Source organism: Macaca nemestrina, chromosome 3 (assembly GCF_043159975.1).
Source record: "Macaca nemestrina isolate mMacNem1 chromosome 3, mMacNem.hap1, whole genome shotgun sequence".
NCBI classification, from domain to species: Eukaryota; Metazoa; Chordata; class Mammalia; order Primates; family Cercopithecidae; genus Macaca; species Macaca nemestrina.
In genome coordinates, this window is record NC_092127.1 from 23388920 (window position 1) to 23398813 (window position 9894).

Here is a 9894-nt window from a genome sequence, read left to right on the forward strand (position 1 = left end):
TGTTACAAATAAGAAAATGTAGGCTTTGGGATACATCCTGCCCTAAAGAATGGAACTTGTAAGTAGAAGTTCTAAAATTTGAGCACAGGTCAGTACAACTCCAGAGTCAGTACATTTAAATTCTAGGCAGTGCATCACCCCTTTTATTATAGCAAACAAAACTTTAAAAATTCAGTTCATCAATTCTCCTAATTAAACTTGCATAATTCACCCTTTCACATCTTGAGTACTGTTCAACTAACCTTCTATCATTTTGTCAAATCATTCTGTGCTCTCGAAACTGAATACGTAGCATTTTGTCTGACATAAAAAATTGAGTTAATCAGACATTAATTCCATCTCTTTGTATGAACGTCTTATAAACTTATCATTATGCGTGCACTCATTTCCTTTTCATTCATATATTTATATACATACATCCATACATACATTTGCTCAAACAGAAATAACAGGACAATATTCTTTATCCTTCCTCTGCCCTCTGGTCAATCTTAGCAAGTAGAAGGGATAGGTGACCAAAGCAGTTAAATTAAGAGTATTGTCAATAAATATCTGTTAAGTTAATTTAAAAGGCCAGACTGCAAGCTACTTAAGAACAAAGGTCAGGTCTTCTTTTTCCCTTGTGTCCTTAGTGCTCAGTATAATAAGTGACTAAATTTGCACACTTGAGGCCATTTCATGTAGGTAAATAATTCTACACATCAATGTTACTTAAAATTGCACTGTGTCATTACGAAACATTTAGATTTTGCTCTACTTACTCTGTTTATGATGAGAGAGGAGTGAAAAATATGCTTTAGAACACAACTCATCCCACATAGTTATACAGAAGGAAGGAATGCAGGGCAACATGTGCACACACACACCCTTTGTTTCCTTTCTAGTATTGGCTCTCCAAACCCTTAATCAAATATTAATGAAATAAAATACATCAGATGAGAATACAGACACATTCACAATGGAGTTATTTATTTTGCAGCATATATAATTTGCATCAACACACTGCTAGAAAGCAATGTGTACAGTAAATGGTGTTTATTGAGCTTCCTGGATCTGTGACTTGGCTTCTATCATAACTTTAGAAAAAAATTATGGTCATTATTCATTCAAATATTTCTTCTGCTCCTTCTCTATTTCTTTGGCTTCTGGTATTCCTAATATATGTGGCATATTTAATATCTTTGGAAATTGACTACAATTCTTGGATGTTCTCTGTTTTTATTATATTATTGTTATTATTTTTTAAATTGTCTTTGTATTTTAGTTAGAGAAGTTTCTATGGGCGTATGTTCAGTCTACTGATGAGCCAATCAGAGACATTCTTGATTTCTGTTAAACTGCTTTTGATTTGTGGTTCGTTTTTATAGCCCTTTCCACTGTAATCTGTTACACCAGTGCCCTCGGTTGGTTTGGCGCTAAGGTGTGGGTGACATAAGTGTTCTACCACTTTGTGATAAAATGTCAGTATTTTTGTTTGCCCATGTCTGTACTGTGACTTTCACAAGTGTTTTCTCCAGAGGTTTGGCTTCCTCTCTCCTCCCTACCTTTGGCAAGACCGGAATGCTAGAGAAGGCTGGAGTTGGAACAGTGCCCTACCTCTAGCTGGGAGAAGACTCTGGTAAGTCTTTTTACTAGAGAGAGAATAGGTTTTTGTTTTAGCGAATGCTCAGTATGACTCCAGTGACTGTTCCAGATAAGGTCTCAGCTATGGCTGTCTGGATTTGCCCATCAGTCTAGATTTCAGAGGGGTGGTTTGCCTTGGGATCTCAGTTCTCAGATGGGTCCAAGAAAAATAATTAATTTTCAGTGTTTCACCTTTTACGTATTATAAGGTTGTGAATGATGGCTTTCCATTTTTTACAGGCCAGAACTGTATTTTGTTGTTGAATGTTTTGTCTCTTTATAATGCTAAAAACTAAATGCTTGAGATCAAACCAGAAAAAAATGAATTAAAATTACAACAACAACAGAAAACATTGGTTATTCTCAATGCACAATTTCCTATTTTCCTTTCTCTTTTCGAAAATAGGATAGGAAAACACTATCCTATTTTCCTTTCTCTTTTGGCAAGTCATATTTTGTTCCTGAATTAATCATACTGTTTCCGATTCATGCTTCTCCAGAGGCTACCAAGTACCTCATAGAAATATATTTGTGAGGAAGCCATCCTTGCCTCTCCTCACACATCTGAAGCACTTTAGACTAAGGCAGGATACATATATGTAGATTGGCTAATAAAAAATTGATAATCACACTTGTTATGAAAAAATAGAAAATATTTGAAACTTTGTTTTAAAACTTAGTTTAAATTATGCATATTCTATTATGTGATGTGTTAAAGCAGTTTTTCAAATTTTGTACATTTAAACAACAGTAATGTCCAAAGAATGACATTTGAAAACAGGAGATTAAATGCCAGCAAAACTAAACATCTCCCAACAGAGCTATGATATTTGACAGTTGTGAAATCTCTGAAGACATTTCAGTTTTATTTATTAGGTAAAGCTGTCACAGTTTATACACACCATGAAACTCCAAAGCGACTATTATCAAATGACAGTACAGCTTGACATACGTGAAGGTAGTTACAAGAGCATATAAGAATTGATAAATCGTATTTAAAAGAAGAAAAATGAATATGAAATTATGGTCAGTAAAGAAACTCTGAAAACACTGGGAAGAGTAATTATATTTTTGGGGCACAATGTGGAAACATTCTCATCATCATATTATATTAAACAAATTGTCTATTAAACAATTGTCTCACCCTCTATATATTGATAAGGGAGTCAATTGTTGAAAAGATGGCGCAGTAAGTTTCCACTAATTAGATATTTTTTTAAAAAACTGCCTATTTTTTAAAATTCTCTCTACATGAATGTCCCTGTAAAGGATAAAGCCAGGGTTAGGAGTACAGAGAGCTTTTCTTAAGGATACTATCCATCTCTTCTTGTTTATATGTGATCACTGCACTCCAAGGTCCTCAAACTGCCAGGTATTCCTATCAATTTCAGTTCCTGAGACGTGCGTACATTCACTTCCTTAAACATGCGTAAATTCACTTCCTTTGCTTTGCTTATTCACGAAGCTTCCTTCATTAAATAAAATTTCTGCCATTTTTTACCCGACCAACTCCTAGTCTTTTCTAAAACTCAACTCATACACCATCTTTTGTAGAACATCTTCTCTACTGACTTCATTGTTCGCTTCATAATTCCCTCACCATACTTTTTGTTATCTTACTATATATGAAGCTATGTAAAAAATAGTAACTGCTCAAATGTAAGAGCATATGATGGGACAACTGGGTATTCACATGCAAAAAAGAATAAAGTTGTACTTCATGATGGTTAATACTGAGTGTCAACTTGATTGGATTGTAGCATACAAAGTATTGATCCTGGCTGTGTCTGTGAGGGTATTGCCAAAGGAGATTAACATTTAAATTAGTGGGCTGGAAAAGGCAACCCACCCCTCATCAGCTGCCAGTGTGGCTAGAATATAAGCAGCAGGCAGAAAAATGTGAAAAGAGAGACTGACCTAGCCTCCCAGCCTTCATCTTTCTCCCATGCTGGATGCTTCCTGCCCTCGAACATCGGACTCCAAATTCTTCAGTTTGGGAACTTGGACTGGCTGTCCTTGCTCCTCAGCCTACAGATGGCCTATTGTGGAACTTTGTGATCATGTGAGTTAATACTTAATAAACTCCCTTTATATATATGTATATGTTCTATTAGTTCTGTCCCTCTAGAGAATCCTAATACATACCTTTACCTCACGCTGTATACAAAATTAACTCAAAAAGGGCCAAAGACCCAAATGCAAGACCTAAAGTATGGACCTCTTAGAAAAAAATACAGAAGTACATCTTTGTATCTTTGGATTTTCCCATGGTTTCTTAGTTAATTCACAAAAGCACAAGCAACAAAAGAAAAAATAGAAACATTAGACTTCATCAAATTAAAAAAATTATTTTGTGTTGAAAATTATACCATCAAAAAAGTGAAAAAACAGACCTAGAATCAGAGAAAATATTTGCAACTCAAATGTATGATAAATCTCTAGATTAAATAAAGAGCTATCACAACTCCTTAATTTAAAATTTCAATTATAAAATGGACAAAAGTTTCTAATACACATTTCTGTAAAGTAAGCATATGAAAAGATGTGTAACATCTGTATTAGTTTCCTATTGCTGCTGTAGCAAACTGTCACTAATTTAGTGGTTTAAAACTACATGAATTAATTAGCTTATAGGTCTAAAGTTAAGCAGTCCAAAATAGTTCTCATAAGGCTATGTTTCTTCTGGAGTAACGCTTCTGGGAAAACATCTATTTTATTGATTTCCAGCTTCTAGAGGCTGCCTGCATTCCTTGGCTCATGTCCCTTTCTTCTGTCTCCAAAGGGAGTCTCATACTATTATTGTTGGTGCAAAAGTCATTACTGTTTTTGCCATTAAAAGTAATGGCAAAAATTACGTAAATATGTAACAGTTTATACACACCATGAAAAGAAATGTCAAAAACAGAAATTACTTTTGCACCAAGCTAATATCTTCAAATTTCTCTCTCTCTGTCTCTCTCTTCCTCTCTTTTGACTTTTATCTGACTACCTCTTTCACATTTATAGGACCCACGTGATTACATTAGGTCCATCCAGGTAATCTAGCATAACCTCCTTACTGTAAGGTCAGCTGATTAGCAATATTGATTCTTTCTACAACCTTAATTCTCCCTTGCCATGTAAAATAACACATTCATAGATTCCAGGGATTAGGACTTGGGCATTGTTGAGGGCCATTATTCTGTCTATCATTGAGCACCATTATTCTATCTATCACATCATCATTAGTTTTTAGGGACATGTGAATTAAAACCACAATGAGATATCACATTATACCCATTAGGATGCCATTATCAAAGAGACAGACAATAACAAGTAATTATAGTGATTTGGAGAAATTAGAACCTGAATGTTTTGCTGATGGAAATGTAAAATGGTACAGCCACTTCCAATTTGACAGTTTCTCAAATGTCTAAATACAGAGTTACTACAGGACCTCAAAAACTACACTCCTAGGTGTTTATCCAAGAGAGTTGAAATATACATTCACCCCCCAAAAAAGTGTACACAATTCATCATAGAATAATTATTCCTGATATATGAAAAGTGAAAATATATCAAATGCCTGTTCGTTACTGAATGGATAGGTAACATAGAATACATTTATACATTGGAATGTTACTCAACCATGAAAAGGAATGAAGTACTGATACATACCATAACATGGATGAACTTTTAAAACTTGCCAAGTGCAATAAATCAGACATGAAAGACCATGTATGATATAATTCCATTTGTATGAAATGTCTACAAAACACAAATCTATAGATAAAAAAAGTAGATTAGTGGTTGCCAGAGGCCAGAGGTAGAAGGGATTAGAGGGTGACTACTGAGAGACACAGGGTTTTTTGGGGCAGAATGATGAAAATATTCTGATATTTGAGAGTAATTATGATTGCACAACTTTGTGACTATATTAAAACCACTGAATTTTACACTTTCAAATGATACATTTTATGGTATGTGAATTTTATCTTAATTTGAAAAATATTGAAAAGCTCATGACACACATACCAAGCCCTGTGCTAAGGTGTTAAGTACTTTTCTTATACCCTAGCAACTTATTTAACTCTGACAACTACCTTTTGATGTGATTGTTACTGTTATTGCTATCACTTTCAGGCAAGAAACCATGGGCAAAGTGAAAGTAAGTGACTTTTCCAAGGGCGAATAGCAAATAGGTAGCAGAAGAAAGAGGTGAGCCCTGGGATCTGGCTCCACAGCTCACTCCCTGAGTTGCACAGCTGTCCAGCTTCACTGTCAGTGAACAGGGGTTGTCTTACCAAACAAACTTTAGGTTCCTTGTTGCCAAAAGTGTGATGAGATTTTGTGATCTCCAGTGTCCAGCATATGGGCAGTGATGTAACATGGACTCTGAAAGAGAGGAGTAAGATAGTGTTATGACTATGATGGTGTGCCTGAGTTGATTACTCACTGTATGATTTTGAAAACCTGAGTCACATCTCTAACTAGCATAGTTATTTTGAATTGTTTTAACTGAGAAAATAACAGTAACTAGCTCACAAAGCTGTTGTAAGTATTAAATGAGGTATACATAAAGAAACTGCTACAGTGTTTGAGACTCATTCATATATTCATTCATTATTTCAGCAAATCTTTATTGTGTGCCTACTCTTTGTGTCAGACACTGTATTCACTATGCAGATCATGGTTTATATTACTATTCAGCCAAAGCCAACCGGACTCCTTGCAAGGTAGCCCTTTCCATGATTTGAGTCAGGAACCAGTTTTTATACATGTTAATGAAATACAGTGCTCAATAGTGTATTTCAAGATAACACATTAGCTCACTGTCCTAATGAGTGGGAGTAAAGGCACAATATAGGTCCTTATCTCCCAGGACATGCTTGGTATTAACAAGGCATTGGTAATTTTTTGAAATAACGGTAATAAATCAGGAAAGTACATTAGGTTGACAAGGAAATGAGTTATGCCCATTAAAAATAAAACATTTAGTGAGAGAAGGAGAGAGGGAGGGGCAAGATCACATGATAACCTGAGGTTTAAATGGAAGGATTAGGTTTAAGAGTCTCACTTATCAAACAAGTAATGTGTACTCTGGTGGTCCCCAACCTTTTTGGCACCAGGGACCGGTTTTGTGGAAGATAATTTTTTCCACAGGTGGAGGGGAGAATGGTTTTGGGATGACACTGTTCCACCTCAGATCATCAGGCATTAGAATCTTATAAGGAGCACACAACTTAGATCCCTCACATGCACAGTTCACAATAGGGTTCGTGCTCCTGTGTCAATTGAATGCCACTGCTGATCTGACAGGAGGTGCAGCTCAGGCATTAATGCTCACTCTCCCACCACTCACCACCTGCTGTGCGGCCCAGTTCCTAACAGGACACAGATTGCTACTGGTCCACGACCTGAGGGTTGGGGACCGGTGCTCTGGAAAGAAAGCTGACCTAGGAAACATGAATCAGATATAAAATATTTAGGATCAGTGATAAAAGTTTTGATAATTCATATAAATAATATGATCTGACCTGAGAGGGTCCTTTTTCTCAGTGGGGGAGGGGTTATTTAAGATTATCTGGAAAGTGTCATAGTAAGAAGGTTCTAAGTTCCAAGGAGGTATAAAATTGAACAGAGAAAAAGACAACATGGATTAAACCAATAGTATTATAGTTTAGAACAGATTTTTGTTTAAATATTTTCACATAATGTGGGTTTATTATTGTTCAAAATATTAGGGAAATTTAAAAATCAGACAAAATAAGTGTCATTGCAAAATTAAGTTTTAAGAAATTAAATTTGTGATTAGTATTAAATGTTAAAAATCATTTTATTAGAACAAGTTTTGGCTGTAAAATATATAAATTTAGCACATTAAGCGTAAAAAAATAGTAAGTAGAAAATGCGTATATGCACACTCAAAAGGCCCTGGTGCATTAACAAATATATTCAGCCTAATGATGCATAAAATATACTGATTTCCTTTTATCCTTTTTATTTTATTTATATTGGCATTTTCTTTTACTGTAATTCATTTTTTTTTTTTACTTTTCACATATGTTCAGCTAACTACAGAACATTTCCATTTCAACTCAGTGTGCATAAAAATAAACACACCATTTTCTCCAAGAAAAAAATGTTATCTCTGCATATATGCTTTTGGTAACCAATTTCTAGGCCCTAAAAATGCAAATCTTTAGGCGATTTTAGCTCATGTCTGTACTTTAGTCTTAATACCCTATCAGGCATGACATAGTTCTTAAAAATAACTCTAGCATCTGTTCTTTCCTTAATATTTCCATTGTTCCCATAATATACAAAGCTTCTACCACTGTAAATGGTTTCCTAACTTGTAGCTTTCATTTTAATTGTTCATATCTAATAATCTTTGTGCACACCTATGATATAGTTCATTTTTTCTTTCATGGATTTATCATGTCTTAGCTTCAAACATATTGCCTACAAAGAAAACACTCATGTTTGCTGCTTGGTTTTCAAGAACACACACACACACACACACACACACACACACACACACACACTCCCTCTCTCTCTCAAGCACACACACTCACACACACATGCATACCATGACACTTTATCAGACCTACTTCCTATCTTCCCACTCTCCATCTTGAACTAACCACACAAGTCAAGATGGTATCACAACTAGCCTTTGGGTTTATCATTGTACTAACAGAGACTAACTAACTCAAGCCCTAGAACATACTCTGGACTCAGTCCAAGTTTATTACACAGAGCTTCATGTGCTTCTCAAATGCCATGCTTAGGGAACCTCTATACATTTTCACCCTTAGAATGAACTCATTTTACATCCTGCTTGCCTAAATTCTACTCAGCTTTTAAAGCTCACTAATTTCCAACTTATCTCTAACACTTTTGCATACTGTTATACACAGCTATCTTTTCTTTTTTCTACAATATTTTGGCATTTAGAATATAGTATCATGATCTTTAGTTGTTTCTAGAAGTAGATTATAAACTTCCTAAAAAAGATAACTTCTCATTTTTTGATGTATTTACCGTAATGTCTAGCAGAGTGTTAAGCATATAACAGGTAATTAATAAAATACGCAATTATATCCTAACTGATGATTTTATATACTAATTGTCAGGCCTCTGAGCCCAAGCCAAGCCATTGCATCCCCTGTGACTTGCACGTATATGCCCAGATGGCCTGAAGTAACTGAAGAATCACAAAAGAAGTGCAAATGCCCTGCCTCACCTTAACTGATGACATTCCATCACAAAAGAAGTGAAAATGGCCGGTCCTTGCCTTAAGCGATGATATTATCTTGTGAAATTCCTTTTCCTGGCTCATCCTGGCTCAAAAATCTCCCCCACTGAGCACCACGTGACCCCCAACTCCTGCCCACCAGAGAACAACCCCCCTTTGACTGTAATTTTCCTTTATCTACCCAAATCCTATAAAACGGCCCCACCCTTATCTCCCTTTGCTGACTCTCTTTTCGGACTCAGCCCGCCTGCACCCAGGTGAAATAAACAGCCATGTTGCTCACACAAAGCCTGTTTGGTGGTCTCTTCACACGGACGCGCATGACACTAATTACTTCAGCAAATATGTATTGGGTAACTTTTCTATGATATATACGCTGGACATTGAACGTACAGTGAAAAAATATCATTCCTTTTATAGTCCCTCAAACATTTTACAATGAGAAAAACAAATAAAAGCTATGCCAATAGAGTAGGAGAAACACCACATGAAAAAGGAATGGAATTTTCAGGAAGGGGGGACCGTATATACAGAATATTAAGAAAATAATGTGATATATATATATACACACACATACACACACATACATATGGACTTGAGCACTGTAATCTTTTATTTTGTTTTATGTGGTTGATTACTTGCTTATAACCAGTTTCCCAAAGTAAAATTAAGTTCTATGAGAAAACAAACCCTCTCTAGCTAACTCTTGATTACATACTCTCTGACTAGCATATTGTCTAGAATATGTTAATAATATTAGAAATAAATTATTTTAAAAAGTAATAAATATTTACTTAATTATGAATACAAGACATTCACAATGGCTTGGTTAATAGTCATTTAAGTTTGTTCGTGGTTTGGCAGAGGCTGGTGGGTGGGGGGTGAGGAGTTAGAAAGTTTTAAAGGAGTTACTTATAATACAAAGATTTTGTAAAAGATCCACAGAAAGAGAGAAAGCAAGATACCAGAATACGTGCTTTGCAATGATCACTCTGGCACTGGTATGGAAATGAATCTGAAGAGATAAGATA

The 9894-nt window shown here is 35.4% G+C and overlaps 1 long non-coding RNA gene across 1 annotated transcript; it reads right to left on the reverse strand.

Annotated features, from left to right (window-relative positions):
• Nucleotides 1-4556: 4556 nt before the first annotated feature.
• Nucleotides 4557-7085, reverse strand: LOC139362151 (uncharacterized). The gene is made up of 3 exons (XR_011620494.1): nt 6965-7085; nt 5907-5997; nt 4557-5385 (listed from the first exon to the last, which is right to left on the reverse strand). It is a non-coding gene; the product is annotated as an uncharacterized lncRNA (long non-coding RNA).
• Between the last annotated feature and the right edge of the window lie 2809 nt (nt 7086-9894).